This window comes from Pan troglodytes, chromosome 17, assembly GCF_028858775.2.
Source record: "Pan troglodytes isolate AG18354 chromosome 17, NHGRI_mPanTro3-v2.0_pri, whole genome shotgun sequence".
Taxonomy (NCBI): Eukaryota; Metazoa; Chordata; class Mammalia; order Primates; family Hominidae; genus Pan; species Pan troglodytes.
The window spans coordinates 60,215,578-60,232,230 of NC_072415.2; the positions used below are offsets into that span (position 1 = coordinate 60,215,578).

The window sequence follows — 16,653 nt, forward strand, 5'->3', positions numbered from 1 at the left end:
TTGGAAGTTCTAGCCAGGGCAATTAGGCAAGAGAAGGAAATAAAGGGTATTCAATTAGGAAAAGAGGAAGTCAAATTGTCCCTGTTTGCAGATGACATGATTGTATATCTAGAAAACCCCACTGTCTCAGCCCAAAATCTCCTTAAGCTGATAAGCAACTTCAGCAAAGTCTCAGGATACAAAATCAATGTACAAAAATCACAAGCATTCTTATACACCAATAACACACAAACAGAGAGCCAAATCATGAGTGAACTCCCATTCACAATTGCTTCAAAGAGAATAAAATACCTAGGAATCCACCTTACAAGGGACATGAAGGACCTCTTCAAGGAGAACTACAAACCACTGCTCAATGTAATCAAAGAGGATACAAACAAATGGAAGAACATTCCATGCTCATGGATAGGAAGAATCAATATCGTGAAAATGGCCATACTGCCCAAGGTAATTTACAGATTCAATGCCATCCCCATCAAGCTACCAATGACTTTCTTCACAGAATTGGAAAAAACTACTTTAAAGTTCATATGGAACCAAAAAAGAGCCCACATCGCCAAGTCAATCCTAAGCCAAAAGAACAAAGCTGGAGGCATCATGCTACCTGACTTCAAACTATACTACAAGGCTACAGTAACCAAAACAGCATGGTACTGGTACCAAAACAGAGATATAGATCAATGGAACAGAACAGAGCCCTCAGAAATAATGCCGCATATCTACAACCATCTGATCTTTGACAAACCTGACAAAAACAAGCAATGGGGAAAGGATTCCCTATTTAATAAATGGTGCTGGGAAAACTGGCTAGCCATATGTACAAAGCTGAAACTGGATCCCTTCCTTACACCTTATACAAAAATCAATTCAAGATGGATTAAAGACTTACATGTTAGACCTAAAACCATAAAAACCCTAGAAGAAAACCTAGGCATTACCATTCAGGACACAGGCATGGGCAAGGACTTCATGTCTAAAACACCAAAAGCAATGGCAAGAGCCAAAATTGACAAATGGGATCTAATTAAACTAAAGAGCTTCTGCACAGCAAAAGAAACTACCATCAGAGTGAACAGGCAACCTACAGAATGGGAGAAAATTTTCACAACCTACTCATCTGACAAAGGGCTAATATCCAGAATCTACAATGAACTCAAACAAATTTACAAGAAAAAAATAAACAACCCCATCAAAAAGTGGGCAAAGGACATGAACAGACACTTCTCAAAAGAAGACATTTGTGCAGCCAAAAAACACATGAAAAAATGCTCATCATCACTGGCCATCAGAGAAATGCAAATCAAAACCACAATGAGATACCATCTCACACCAGTTAGAATGGCAATCATTAAAAAGTCAGGAAACAACAGGTGCTGGAGAGGATGTGGAGAAATAGGAACATTTTTACACTGCTGGTGGGACTGTAAACTAGTTCAACCATTGTGGAAGTCAGTGTGGCGATTCCTCAGGGATCTAGAACTAGAAATACCATTTGACCCAGCCATCCCATAACTGGGTATATACCCAAAGGACTATAAATCATGCTGCTATAAAGACACATGCACACGTATGTTTATTGCGGCACTATTCACAATAGCAAAGACTTGGAACCAACCCAAATGTCCAACAATGATAGATTGGATTAAGAAAATGTGGCACGGCCAGATCAGACCCACGGGGCTGCCCTCCCCTGCGCACTCCCCTCGCTGCCCGGGCCCGGAGCGCAGCGCGGCCGCGCAGATTCACAATGTTGAAAGCCCTTTTCCTAACTATGCTGACTCTGGCGCTGGTCAAGTCACAGGACACCGAAGAAACCATCACGTACACGCAATGCACTGACGGATATGAGTGGGATCCTGTGAGACAGCAATGCAAAGATATTGATGAATGTGACATTGTCCCAGACGCTTGTAAAGGTGGAATGAAGTGCGTCAACCACTATGGAGGATACCTCTGCCTTCCGAAAACAGCCCAGATTATTGTCAATAATGAACAGCCTCAGCAGGAAACACAACCAGCAGAAGGAACCTCAGGGGCAACCACCGGGGTTGTAGCTGCCAGCAGCATGGCAACCAGTGGAGTGTTGCCCGGGGGTGGTTTTGTGGCCAGTGCTGCTGCAGTCGCAGGCCCTGAAATGCAGACTGGCCGAAATAACTTTGTCATCCGGCGGAACCCAGCTGACCCTCAGCGCATTCCCTCCAACCCTTCCCACCGTATCCAGTGTGCAGCAGGCTACGAGCAAAGTGAACACAACGTGTGCCAAGACATAGACGAGTGCACTGCAGGGACGCACAACTGTAGAGCAGACCAAGTGTGCATCAATTTACGGGGATCCTTTGCATGTCAGTGCCCTCCTGGATATCAGAAGCGAGGGGAGCAGTGCGTAGACATAGATGAATGTACCATCCCTCCATATTGCCACCAAAGATGCGTGAATACACCAGGCTCATTTTATTGCCAGTGCAGTCCTGGGTTTCAATTGGCAGCAAACAACTATACCTGCGTAGATATAAATGAATGTGATGCCAGCAATCAATGTGCTCAGCAGTGCTACAACATTCTTGGTTCATTCATCTGTCAGTGCAATCAAGGATATGAGCTAAGCAGTGACAGGCTCAACTGTGAAGACATTGATGAATGCAGAACCTCAAGCTACCTGTGTCAATATCAATGTGTCAATGAACCTGGGAAATTCTCATGTATGTGCCCCCAGGGATACCAAGTGGTGAGAAGTAGAACATGTCAAGATATAAATGAGTGTGAGACCACAAATGAATGCCGGGAGGATGAAATGTGTTGGAATTATCATGGCGGCTTCCGTTGTTATCCACGAAATCCTTGTCAAGATCCCTGCATTCTAACACCAGAGAACCGATGTGTTTGCCCAGTCTCAAATGCCATGTGCCGAGAACTGCCCCAGTCAATAGTCTACAAATACATGAGCATCCGATCTGATAGGTCTGTGCCATCAGACATCTTCCAGATACAGGCCACAACTATTTATGCCAACACCATCAATACTTTTCGGATTAAATCTGGAAATGAAAATGGAGAGTTCTACCTACGACAAACAAGTCCTGTAAGTGCAATGCTTGTGCTCGTGAAGTCATTATCAGGACCAAGAGAACATATCGTGGACCTGGAGATGCTGACAGTCAGCAGTATAGGGACCTTCCGCACAAGCTCTGTGTTAAGATTGACAATAATAGTGGGGCCATTTTCATTTTAGTCTTTTCTAAGAGTCAACCACAGGCATTTAAGTCAGCCAAAGAATATTGTTACCTTAAAGCACTATTTTATTTATAGATATATCTAGTGCATCTACATCTCTATACTGTACACTCACCCATAATTCAAACAATTACACCATGGTATAAAGTGGGCATTTAATATGTAAAGATTCAAAGTTTGTCTTTATTACTGTATGTAAATTAGACATTAATCCACTAAACTGGTCTTCTTCAAGAGAGCTAAGTATACACTATCTGGTGAAACTTGGATTCTTTCCTATAAAAGTGGGACCAAGCAATGATGATCTTCTGTGGTGCTTAAGGAAACTTACTAGAGCTCCACTAACAGTCTCATAAGGAGGCAGCCATCATAACCATTGAATAGCATGCAAGGGTAAGAATGAGTTTTTAACTGCTTTGTAAGAAAATGGAAAAGGTCAATAAAGATATATTTCTTTAGAAAATGGGGATCTGCCATATTTGTGTTGGTTTTTATTTTCATATCCAGCCTAAAGGTGGTTGTTTATTATATAGTAATAAATCATTGCTGTACAAAAAAAAAAAAAAAAAGAAAATGTGGCACATATACACCATGGAATACTATGCAGCCATAAAAAAGGATGAGTTCATGTCCTTTGTAGGGACATGGATGAAATTGGAAATCATCATTCTCAGTAAACTATCACAAGAACAAAAAACCAAACACCGCATATTCTCACTCATAGGTGGGAATTGAACAATGGGAACACATGGACACAGGAGGGGGAACATCACACTCTGGGGACTGTTGTGGGATGGGGGGAGGGGGGAGGGATAGCATTGGGAGATATACCTAATGCTAGATGACGAGTTAGTGGGTGCAGTGCACCAGCATGTCACATGTATACATACGTAACTAACCTGCACATTGTACACATGTACCCTAAAACTTAAAGTATAATAATAAAAAAAAAGAAAAGAAAAATAGGGCAGTGGAAGCCACAACATATAGCTGAAAATAAAGCTACAGTCACAGCTCCATACTCAATGCTCCCCTGGCACACCTCTCTTCACACAGGCAAGGCCTCTGCCCCTAAATGGTCATAGTCACTAGCAAGTGTGTCCATCAGTTTTAAAGGTTAACTCTTCAAGGCCAGCTCTCAGGAGCCTTCCTCTGTCCTCTTGGATGCCTAGCTGGGATGCTGTCTCTTGGGTCAAGCTTCTGGTCCTTCCCTAAATGTGGTGATGAGAGACATTGGCTTCCTTTTTACTCCAAAGCTCACTTTTGCTTCTTATTGTTTTTAATCCCACTCCCACAGGAAAAAACAGTTCTGAAAAATACATGTACCAAGGCTTTGTAGTTCAGAGTTAGCAGCTAGTCTGAAATTCCAAGGATAAAGAATTTCCATCATACTATAGCCCACCACAAGTTCTTCCTGAGAACAGTGGACTGACTGCACGTCACTCAGTTCTTCCCCAATTCTGTGACCAAGGAGAAGATGTCAACTTGAGGTGGTCCTTGAGCCATTCTGGGTCATTTAGACCCTCATGAAGGGTCTAAATTTGAAGGATCATGATACAAATATGATCTTAAATTTCTACTATTCAAAGCCTTCTTGGATAGGGGTGGGCTTTTATGTCAGAAAAATGTAGGTTTAAATAAAGGCTCCATCACTTTCTAACTGTATGGCTCTAAGAGTTTCATCACTTATAAAATTGGGATGAACTACAACACACTGTTATGTGCATTAAACTATGCAAGAAAAATGCTTGGCTCTAGAAAAAGTATATATATACACTAGTTTCCCTTCTTCTAAAACACTGAATTTTTTTTTTTTAAGCCTAAACACAGCTAGGCTTGTATTGTATCAGAGAATTCTGTTTTGGCTCCCTGGAGTCTGTACTCTGATGTTCAAAGGATGTGAGTGAGGATGAGTTCTCTGAGCTGGTCCCTTGGAATCGTGGTGATCTTACCCATTTCTTTGGGGGCAGGGTCCACCCCAAATCACACCACTCCTGGGTTCCAGCTTCCTCAGCCTGCCTTCCCCCTCCAGGGATGCACAAGACCTGCAGCCCAGAGAGCCTACATCCTGGGGGAACATCCGCCCCGTTCAGATCCTTCCTTGACTTTGATCCAAGATGGCTGGGGGCACAGTGAGAGAGATGACGGAAATGAATTATGTAAACAAGAGTGCTGAGTCATCAAAGATTAAATCCTCTCTGGACCACAATTCCTCAGCCAAAGACCAATACATTATACATCAGTTTGATTCACAGGCCTTCGTGAAAAGCACAGCCTACTGATCCCGAGTCCCAATGGTGCCTCCCCCACCCCGTGTTTTCTGCTGAGGTGGCAGGCAATAATTAAAGCCACCTGCCTAATCACAAAGCATAAGCTGCTTCACAGAATTTCATAGGTTTCCTTAGGTGTTTACGGGCTTAACCCACAACGAGGGCACTCCCTGAATGAAATCTGAGCAGAATATTCTGGGACGATCAGTTTGGGTTAAGAAACTAAAGTCGTCCTTTCTATATTAAGACAGGTGAGAGATGACAAACTCTAGTAAATGTGCTACTGCTTTCAGCATGATTCCAAAGGACAACTTTTTGGTGATTTTTATTTCAGAATTTACCAAAACCTCTGAGAATGGGTACCAGAAGAGAGTATGAAAAGCATACTCCATTATCCCAATCACATATTAAAGACAACCCACAGGTCTTGACATCACAAGCTTTGCCACATAAGAACTACAACATGAGAGCAGGTAATCAATTCATACAGCCACTAACATGCAGGCCCAACTGGCCTAAGAAACCTGCTTAATGTATTTTATTATGACTTTTTTTATATTTTGATTTTAAAACCCAGGAAAGCTAAAATAACCATTTCCTAAGTTCTGATATTGGGGTTCTTAAAACCTACAAAGAGTAAACAAAAACTATGATTGTATATTTTTTGGTGTTCATTAAAAGAAATAGTATGTATTCTCAAAACTAAAAAAAAAAAAAAAAAATCACACTGAAAAGATACACATGTCCCTTGTTCATATATTGGTGAATTCTATAATAGATTCCACCCTTCAGGCAAGTAACAACTAGAATTTATTTTCCTTGTGAAAAATGCAGGAAATCAAACTAAAGTTACTGCTGGTATATTCATGCAGATTTCAGGTGGCTGTCTTATTGACATAGCTATATAAAGCAGGAAATTTGGATTCCCAGGTAGATCTTTCCCAAGACTAATCAATGTCCTGTGGCACAATTAGTCACCCACGTTAAATTCCAGCTTACCCAGTAAGATGTGGCACGTTCGCACTATATACACTAATTGCAATAAGATTTGGGTCATGTTCAATGTTTCAAAGATTGAAAATAAGGATGTCTTCTAAAAGGCATTAAGACTTCAGTGCTCCAAGTGTTAACTTCAAAATAGTGACTTTCAAGCTAGGAAGGATCCCCTGTGCAACAAGAGATGTCAGTGTTAACAGTGAGGCATGACTTGGAATGTAAGACGCTCCTAGTAGATGGAATCTATTCTTATATATTTATAAGCACAAGCAGCATGAGACATGGGAGAAAGATTTCATTTTCTTTTTTTGAGATGGAGTCTTGCTCTGTCACCAGGCTGGAGTGCAGTGGCACGATATAGGTTCACTGCAGCCTCCGCCTCCCGGGTTCAAGCGATTCTCCTGCCTCAGCCTCCAGAATAGCTGGGACTACAGGTGCACGCCACCACGCCTGGCTAATTTTTGTATTTTTAGTAGAGACAGGGTTTCGCCATGTTGGCCAGGATGGTCTTGAACTCCTGACCTCAAGTGATCTGCCCGCCTCAGCCTCCCAAAGTGCTGGGATTACATGCGTGAGTCACTGTGCCCGGCCTCACTTTCTTTATGGAAATAAAATCAACTCTACCCATGAGTGGGGATGTGAGTGAGTGAGTGAGTGAGTGAGCGAGCGGGGATGCGAGTGAGTGACGACGCCAGTGAGTGAGTGGGGATAGTCTGTGTCTAAGACTGCAGTGTCCTTGCTCCCCACCCCTGGAGCCTCTGGGCACCTCTCCACCACCTGTAATTTATAATGGTCTGGCTGCACATGATCAGGAAGATGCCAATGAAGCTGAAGACACTGATCTCCACAATGGCCATTAGACTTCCTGGGCTCTCAACACACAGGACCCTTCTCTGCCTTGGCCAAGGCTCCACAATTGACCTCCCAAAGCCTTCCCTATGTAACATACATCTTCACACTTGTGTATGTGTGTAGGTCTGTATGTAGGTGGTATGTGCCCAGAGAATAGCAGTGGCTACCTCTGAGAAAGAAAGAAGGATTGGAGAAAGGTAAGGCAAGGAGGGACTTTCACTCATTATCTTAGAGATTTCTATATTGTTTGATTTTTGCAAGATCATATTGTGTGATTTTTTTAAAGCTTATCCCCCACCCAAAAAAGTCAATGACAAGAAAAGACAATCCATGACCTCACAACATTGAAGTCAAGAGTTTCTTCTTTGCACACTAAATCTGGCTCCTCTGATTTTAAGAACAGTTAATGCTCCACCATGCCTTCTTTGATTGGTACAGGATTTGTCTAAGCCTACCTGCATATTGGGGAAGGGAAGATACAGGTTGAGTAGTAATGTCAAGATGGAATTCAAAGAGCATGGGCAAAGTCCTCAATTGTGTAATATCCTGCTTCTATTCCACAGAAGCACATTCGAGTTCACATTTGTTACCTATTATCTGGAAGCACCATGAGGGCATTTAGTGCAATATGCTTAACAAGCAAAAATGCAGATTAATAGTCCATTAGCTTGTTCAACAAGCACTTCTAATTGGGACAGGATGACACTGAGGTGGGAGGGACTGGAATTAGTCATAAGGAAGACTTTCCTAGCACAAGGGCTTTAGGGCCCTGGAATGAATGGTCAGAAGAGGGGTTCAAGCTTCCTTCTCTGAAAAATCCTTTAAAAATCAGGTAGATACTCTCCTGTGCAAGGCAGTTTTGCTGGAGTCCTACCTGACATTGGCTGTTATGTTACAGACTTAGGTTTACAAAGCAGCACTCAAAAAAGTCTGTTTGCCTTCAAGGTATTTTTCGTGTTACACAAGGTAGCACCACAGACTAAAAAGGCCTGCTTTAGAGCAGACAAACCATCTCAGTTGCAACTCTTCTTCTAGTGGTTTTAACTCGGACAAATTTGAAAAATAGCTGTTAAAAAACAACAACTTGTTTTTCAAATTTATATGGGTTCACATACGTAAGGTTTCCAGTACAGGGAGACCTTCCATAAACAGTAGCTGCAATCACTCCAGGTACGAGGCAGCTACATGGCACAACCAGGCCTCACTTCACACAGTTATAGTGAACCAGGAGTCATCTCCTTCACTATATTATGCCTTTAACTAATATATAGCTCATTCGTAGAATGAAAAATTGGTAAGAACAGTGGTTAAAGTTATGTATTCTTTATTCTACTATCATCTTTTAAAATATGACCCATATTAGAATATGATTTAAAAGAACTACAAATGGTATTTAACCAGGTACTTATCTTGGTAATCCTTGAGTAAAAGATTTCATTCATTTCACCCTCAGTATTTTGAGATAAAAAACAAAAAATCTTCCTAAGGATTGAACAACCATCACTGCTTCTAACTACCTTGCAGCAGTTTATCTACATGCTAATCAAAAAGACCTGACTCTCAATTTAGTCAGAGAAGAGTCATTAAATTGCTTTGCCCGGCACTCCCAACAGGCAAGTGAGTTGTTTCATGCTATTTCCTCTACCAGAGTAGATGCAAAAAGGAAGAGGAAAAAGCTAAGTGTGTTCAAGTAAGACTTGGCAATTGTCTTTTTACCAATCAGAAAAGCAATTCTCTTTCTGACCGGTTAGTGAGAACTAGGAATTTCTGAGCACTAAAAAGAATCTCAGTAACCACTACAAACCAAGATCCAAAAGTGCTTTATGAAATGTCACAGTGGCACCGAAGATGACTTCAACATAAGTTTGGTTTTCAAAAGTTAACTTCAAGTCCTTTAACACTAATAGGTCAAGAAGATGAACTAGAGGACTTAACTTCTTGCTGTTCCAGGATCCTAAGGAGAAAAATGGTGGCCTGCCACAGTCGTGCACAATGACATTCTAGCAAGGTCCTACACTTTTTCTGGGACCGCAACCACATAAATCCTTTGGATTGTTCCAATTTAAAGTAAAATCTCAATTAACCACAACCCAACTAACCAGGACCAGGCCACTGGACTTCCACAAGCAATATGGATTAAAAGAAAATACATTCATATTTAAAATCAACTTCTAGGGAACATCCAGTATTTGAACACTCAACACCTCTCCTATGCCATTTTCATCTACAGAACAAGTACAGTAAGATTACTGTTTCAAGATGCTAAGACCCTGATATGGTTTGGCTGTGTCCCCACCCAAATCTCATCTTGAACTGTAGTTCCCATAATCCCCCCCTGTTGCGGGAGGGACCAGGTGGAGATAACTGAATCATGGGAGCAGTTTCCCCCATTCTGTTTTCCTGATAGTGAGTTCTCATGAGATCTGATGGTTTTATAAGAGGCTTTTCCCCCTTTGGCTCAGCACTTCTCCTTCCTGCCATTATGTGACAAAGCACGTGTTTGCTTCCCCTTCAGCCATGATTGTAAATTTCCTGAGGCCTCCCCAGCCATGCTGAACTGTGAGTCAATTAAAAAACCTCTTTCCTTTATGAATTACCCAGTCTCGGGAATGTCTTTATTAGCAGTGTGAGAACAAACTAATACAGACCCACATCCAAAGGAAGTTATTTTCTTTAGCTCCACTTTCTTAGGTACAAAAAAGCATAAAGGTAGCCCAATACATTCTAGGAAATAATTTTAACAGCGTATCTTATATGTAACTTTTCCATTTTGATGATAGAACTAAAAGCTAGAAGTCAGTCTTGACACCTCTCCCATCCCAGCCATCACACTAAGTGCCATCATTTCGACCTTCAACGTACACATGAAATCCATTCAACTTTATCCAACGCTACTGTCACCAATGAAGTCCATGCCAGCATCATCTCTTACCTGAGCCACACTGATCCCCTGTAACTCTCTACCTCAACACCCACCCTCCCCCAGGTCATCCTTCAAAACACCGACAGAATAATTAAATCTATAGTGAATTGTGTCTCTCCCCTCTTTGAAATCAACAATGGATATCCTTTTTGTTTTTGTTTTTTTTGGCTGGGGGTGGGGAGGTGGGGGGATGGAGTCTCGCTCTGTCGCCCAGGCTGGAGTGCAGTGGCGTGATCTCGGCTCACTGCAACCTCCACCTCCTGGGTTCAAGTGATTCTCCTGCCTCAGCCTCCCAAGTAGCTGGGATTACAGGTGCCTGCCACCATGCCCAGCTAATTTTTGTATTTTTAGTAGAGATGGGGTTTCACCATGTTGGCCAGGCTGGTCTCGAACTCCTGACCTCAGGTGATTCATCTACCTCGGCCTGGATATCCTTTGAATATGGGATAAAATCTAAAATTCTAACCACCAAAATATCCTGTGTGATCTGACCCGGGTCTCTTTCCAACCTCTCTCAAACGCTCCCCTATAATTTCTAACAGTCCGATCCCTTTGACCTTTCTTCCAGTTCCTCCAACCTGTCAAGCCCTTTCCTGCCTCTGGGCCTTTGCATTGGCTTTTCTCTCAGCTCCAGCCACATTTCTCTTCTCCCCAACTCCAGCCAAGCCCTTTTTCCTCACTAGCTGCTGCTTCTCATCCTTTGCTTTCTCAGAGAGGTCAAGTTGATCTCAAATCTAAAATACAAAATGTGGCCCCATTAGTCTTGCACCATCCTGTTCATTTTCACCAGTGCCCAGCAAACTGATGCTCTTAACATTTACCTGTGTGGTGATTTAATGTTTGTCTCTCCTGTTAGATCATAAGATGTATGAGGGCCAAAACCATGTCTTGTGTTTACAAATGCCTACCCAATGCCTGGAATAGAATAAGCACTTAAATAATGGTGAAATTCAAAAACAATTGAGAATATTTTAAAAACCAAGATCCATATACTTGTTCAACCAGAACTCACTGGAACTCTACAAGTAAAATTCGGGAGGTTTTACTGTATGTGACGAAATGTGATCACACAACTAAATACTGATTTTTTATGGGTGGAAGCAGAGGATGGCAGGAGCACATCTAAGGTGGAAGTGGGCACACGAAGGCATTTCCCTGAAAACCTTAAATGATTACAGGGACCAGGAGAGAGGGATCCAGCAAATAATGAGTTTGGAGTCATCAATAAGCAAGTTGTATTACTTTTATATAGTAAGGTCTTCTTGGGGCCACATGTCTAAAGCAGAAATAGTGTCTGGCTTCACAGATACTCAAGTAATTATGGCACAAAGAGGAAATAGATGGAAGATCCCTGGATCTCCCAATGAGCTCACATGGATGCTGCCAAGGACCTCAGAACCCCTAACCAACGCCACTCTTTCATATACCTAATATGACTTAGCAGGTGAGCCTCCATTCCCTATTTTTATGCAGATATCTGGACTTTTCATCTACATTTTTACCTTCTTGGAAGCGCCATTTCTGACCCTCAGGACCCACAATTATTAATATCTTTCCTTGCATGGATTCCTAGCTCTTACATGTATTGCTCATGTACATAGTTAAATTTCATCATGTGATGCATTTGTACATGGACAATCACAAAATCCCATACTGTGGAAAGGACCTGAGAACACCCTTCAAAATCACCTGGCCCAAAATCCTTATTTGCAAGTGAAAAACCCAAGGCCCAAGGAGGTGACATATTTTTTCCAAAGTCAGAGTCCATTGTTGAGGACACTAAAATGAGAATACCAGTTCCCTGGCTCCCAATCCAGAACATGCCCCATTATGGTCTCCCTAAGGAGCTGGTGTTCTCTGAGGCAGGAGCTACAGTTATCAACCTCCTGGCACATTGTGGAAAGCTGTTGAGCATCTGATGATGGGGTAAGAATGACAATGTGTATGGATTACCATGAAGTCCTCTAGATTAAACATGAGTCTACGCCTGTGCTACCCTACACCACAATGTTTGCCGTTATCATTATTAATGGACACTTCCAAATGAGAGCAGGCTGCACAAAGCCCTGCAAATTCTACAGCTCCTTTCATGCATGAAGACTAACAACCATGAGAGACAAAGGTTTAAACTCGTTATCCTGGGGAGACTCCCAGAGAAGTCAAACAGGTTTGTCCAGAGCTGTCAATCACTTCTGAAAATAAACAGACCCTAGTTGAGAAGGTGCACAGTCAGCCTCAAAGGTTAACCAAACCCACAGTTAACCCAGGGAAGATCTCCTGACTCCTAAGAAATCATGCAAAGGTTGAAGCAACTGATTTACGCCCCCGCCAACTGCCACCCCTCTGCCATCAAAGAAAATATGCTTTCCTCTACTTTCTAACTCTGATATTTGATTATTTCAACCCCTGCGGAAAATCTCTCAGATACCAATCCCCTGGCATGTTCAAGGAGCTTTCACATGTTTATTACCTTCTTCAACCCTCATACCCATCTTTCCCAGGCTGGGCCTAAATATACAACCCAGGAAACTCAAGCTGAGAGACGTTAGTGACATTCAGTCACCCACAGGAGAGCAGTCAACTAAAGCTCCCAGCTCCAGGTGCTCTGCAGCCCCCAGGCCACCATGCTTCTCATGCTCACAGTGGGTTTCTCTGCCCACATCATGTCAAATCCCAAATCCTCCCCCACAGACTTGTCTTCCAACTGTCCCAAAAGGAATCTTCTATTCTAAGAAAAAGTCCCTTTGCCATCCTGCACCTCCAGGCCTCTATGATGCCCCACGCCGCCAGCAACCAGCTCCCCTCTCTCCCAGTGTTTGTTACTCAAGGTCTTCACGTTCCACTGTTTAGTCTCCTCCTGCATCCTCCCCAGCACCCCCACGCCACTGATATCATGCTGCACATTCCGTGTGGCACTGCCTGTGCTGCTGCTGCCCTATCTAAGAGTGAGCTTCAGATGGCAGGAACCCTGCTGCCCAACCCTCACCCTCCCTTGCAGAACAGGCACAGGCACACAGATGCTCCACATGAACAACGTAGCAACACTGGATCCTGGAGAGTCACAAGGTGGACAGTACTCACGCAGACACGATGGCATGGCCAGGGGTGCAAATGGCTCCCCTCTGTCCATGGGACCACATGCTAACACGCACAACGTACCACAGTCAACACTTCCCAGCGGAGGATAAAACACCAAGCAAGAATATCCACCGTAAGCATGGAAGCAGAAACAACGGGGCTGCCCGGGTGCACCTATGACCCTAACGTAGGGTCAGTGAGGGTAGCTGCTCTCTCGAAAACTCTATGTGGGTGGCTTTTCTTAATGTTCTGCTGTCATCTGCAGAGGGCAAGGCTGTGGAGCAGACTCTCTAAGGTCAGAGGCCACAGCTGGAGGATCTCAGTATTGAAAGGAGCCTTACAGATGGATCTTGGGTAAAACCCAGTTCTCTATCAGATGATGGAAAGCAGAGGTTCCCTGACTCGGGGGTTCTGTGGACCAGTTAATATTTACCTAATTTCAGAGACTATCAGCAACATTCTCCACAAGAACAGACATTTTAACTGCCCCCCAAAGTAAGGACTTCAGAAAAGGACAGTCCTCCAGCCGACTGTGTTCCTGGGGACAAGCCACAGAGCTGGCACACATTCCCCATGAAAGGTCAGGTAGCCACATGTGAACACCTCCAGCAATGAGAGGGTCGGGGGGTGGCTTGAGGGGCCACTCTGGGTCACCTGAAACTTGTGTCTTCAGATTGAGCTAGAATCCATCTCCCTGAAACTTTCACCCACTCATCCTAGTTGTGACCACTGTGAGAGTAGACACAATCCTAGGGCCTAGCCCAAAGGAAATCCTCAGCACATATCAACTCCCCTAGTCCCTCCACTCTCGATTCCCTACACAGCTCAGAACTGTGTGGAGACTGCATTCCTGTCCAACACCCACCCCTCAGCCACCAGCAGCCCATTCTGAGCTCATTCTCTCCTCAGAAAAGCCCTGAAACACTGCGGCCATTCTCCCACTTTAATTTCCCAACTCCCGCCCTGTCCTGGCCTCTCAAGGCCACCCTCAGCTTGTGTCCTCCTTGTAGTACAGGGCTCAGTATTTGGGGCTGGACACAAAGCTCAAAGTTGCAGTTGTCCCTTGTGGAGCTCACAACCTGGCTTAGAAAAAGAGATTAACTCACATTAAACAATGAAGGACAATTCAGGAGCCCACGGCGGGCAGATCACCTGAGGTCAGGAGTTTGAGACCAGCCTGGTCAACATGGTGAATCTCCGCCTCTGCTAAAAATACCAAAATTAGCCGGGCATGGTGGCACATGCCTGTAATCCCAGCTACTCAGGAGGCTGAGGCACGAGAATCACTTGAACTTGGGAGGTGGAGGTTGCAGGGAACCGAGATAGTGCCACTGCACTCCAGTCTGGACAACAGGGCGAGACTGTCTCAAAAACAAACAAAACACACAAAACCATGAAGGACCGCTCCCCTCTAAGGCAGTGGGGGGACTATACCTAAACACCAAATTGTGACTAGACCCCAGACACTGAAGGAATTTAGAGGAAATGGGCAGAAAGGACTAGGGTTTCGGGGCGGGGTGGGGGGGCACAGGAGTCACTGCTCTTACCACATTCTCTCTTCCCCTGAAACATCAGAAGACAACATGCAGCCTGACCCTGCTAGCTACAGCCACTACCTCCGTCTCCCTCAGCCCCTGAAGCAGAAGGATGAGTGACCCTTAGAAAGCATCCTCCAAGACAATCAGGTTCTAGACAGAGTCCCCACTATGGGGCAACCAGGAGACATGGACAAGAGTCCCAGGTTCCTGAACACTGCAAAACACAACTCTAAGGCAGGAGCCCCTCCCTGCTGCCCTGAAGCAAAGTCAGGGACTGTGACAGCCAAAGCAAAGGCAGAGGGAGAAAGCTGCTAGGGGAAAAACAGCATGAGTTTTTGAGAATTCAAAGATGCCCCATTCAGGAAGCTGGGGAGGCTGAGGAACCTAGCCAAAGGCAGGGCCACCAGCTTTTTGCTAAACTGGTTTGGCATCCACTTTTTTGTTCATGGAAGTGGTTACATAGGTACCTGCGTGCAATGCAGATGGCCAACAGCCACTCCCTCAGTAGTGGTATTTCCCAGAAGGCAGGGAAGAGGTCTGTCTTGCAAAATGAGGTCACTACATTCTCCAATTCCCCTGTGCTCCAATCTTAAAGAAAAAGCTATTTCTCAAACTGTTCTGTGTGGCCCAAACTCAGTCTTCGAATGGGGTTCTAAAATGTATTTCTGCATATCAACATTCTCCAACAGCAATATAGTGTGAGGAAAGTAGCCTTCAGAATCCTGAACCATCCCTCCCTCCCTCCCTCCCTACCCACAAGCAAATTCCTGCCAAGTGCTAGCATATTTTCAAAACATCATTACCACTCCTGATAGGAATCCCGGCGTCCAGTTTTTGATACCAAAAGTTAAGGGAAGCACTAAAATATCTAATTTGTTGAAAAATTTGGAAGGACTGTGCTGATCTACCAGCAAGTTCAGCCTCCTGATAGACAACTCTTTTCTTCAAAGAGCGTATTTTCCATGAGATTGCCAACGATGCTTGGTCACAGCCTCCTGTAACTGATGAGGGGAGAGAACACCAGAATGTTGGCTCACCAGGACATCTTTGGCATATTCCAAAAGCAAACTGGGTGGCCCTGAGCCCTCGACCACATCACATTATCCACTAATGCATATTTCTTCACAGTGCTGGCACTGAGGCACATCAGATATGATCATCAACTGTTTACATAGAATCCACTGCCTTTAAGTGCTGCACTGTGCCAACCTTTCTGAGGCAGCACCATCTGCAACCCAGAGGTCAGCATAGTACTGCCCAAAAAGATCAAGCAACAAATCTTTCAGCTACACAGCACCTCACAGCTGATGCCTCCCCATCCCGTCCATTCCAGCCCTGTCACAGCGGCATCTCCCTCCCACATTCCAAGCTACTCGGAGCCACACCTATCAGCTAAGCAAAGTGTCCTTGATGGAGACCTCCTTTTACAAACTGGTTGAGGCAGTCATGTTTTACATTTCAATGATTTTTGTTTGTGTTCATGCAACTGTAGCTAATAACAAAAATGACTTCGTGAAGTATAGTACTATCAGCAGATCTGCTGAAATGAATTGCTACCAAGGTTGCCAGCTTTCCAAGACACAAGATGATTCATGACCTCATGTAGACAGACCTCCAGTGAATGCAAAGCCCAACCAAGCCTGCTAATATTTTTTCCTTTTTCCTCCCCATACTGCCACCTCATCACTCTCCAAAAGGGAAAAAGTCATGCACACGAATTAATCCACCCTAACATACAGAACTTGCAGTGGGGAGAGAGCTTGGC

General features: G+C 44.0%; 1 protein-coding gene and 1 pseudogene across 2 annotated transcripts in view; one reads left to right on the top strand and one right to left on the bottom strand.

Moving 5' to 3' along the window:
• MYO5B (myosin VB) overlaps positions 1–16,653 on the bottom strand; it is a 371,041-nt gene that overhangs the window by 322,575 nt on the left and 31,813 nt on the right. The window lies entirely within an intron of this gene.
• On the top strand, positions 806–3,698 carry LOC104001057 (EGF-containing fibulin-like extracellular matrix protein 1 pseudogene; annotated as a pseudogene).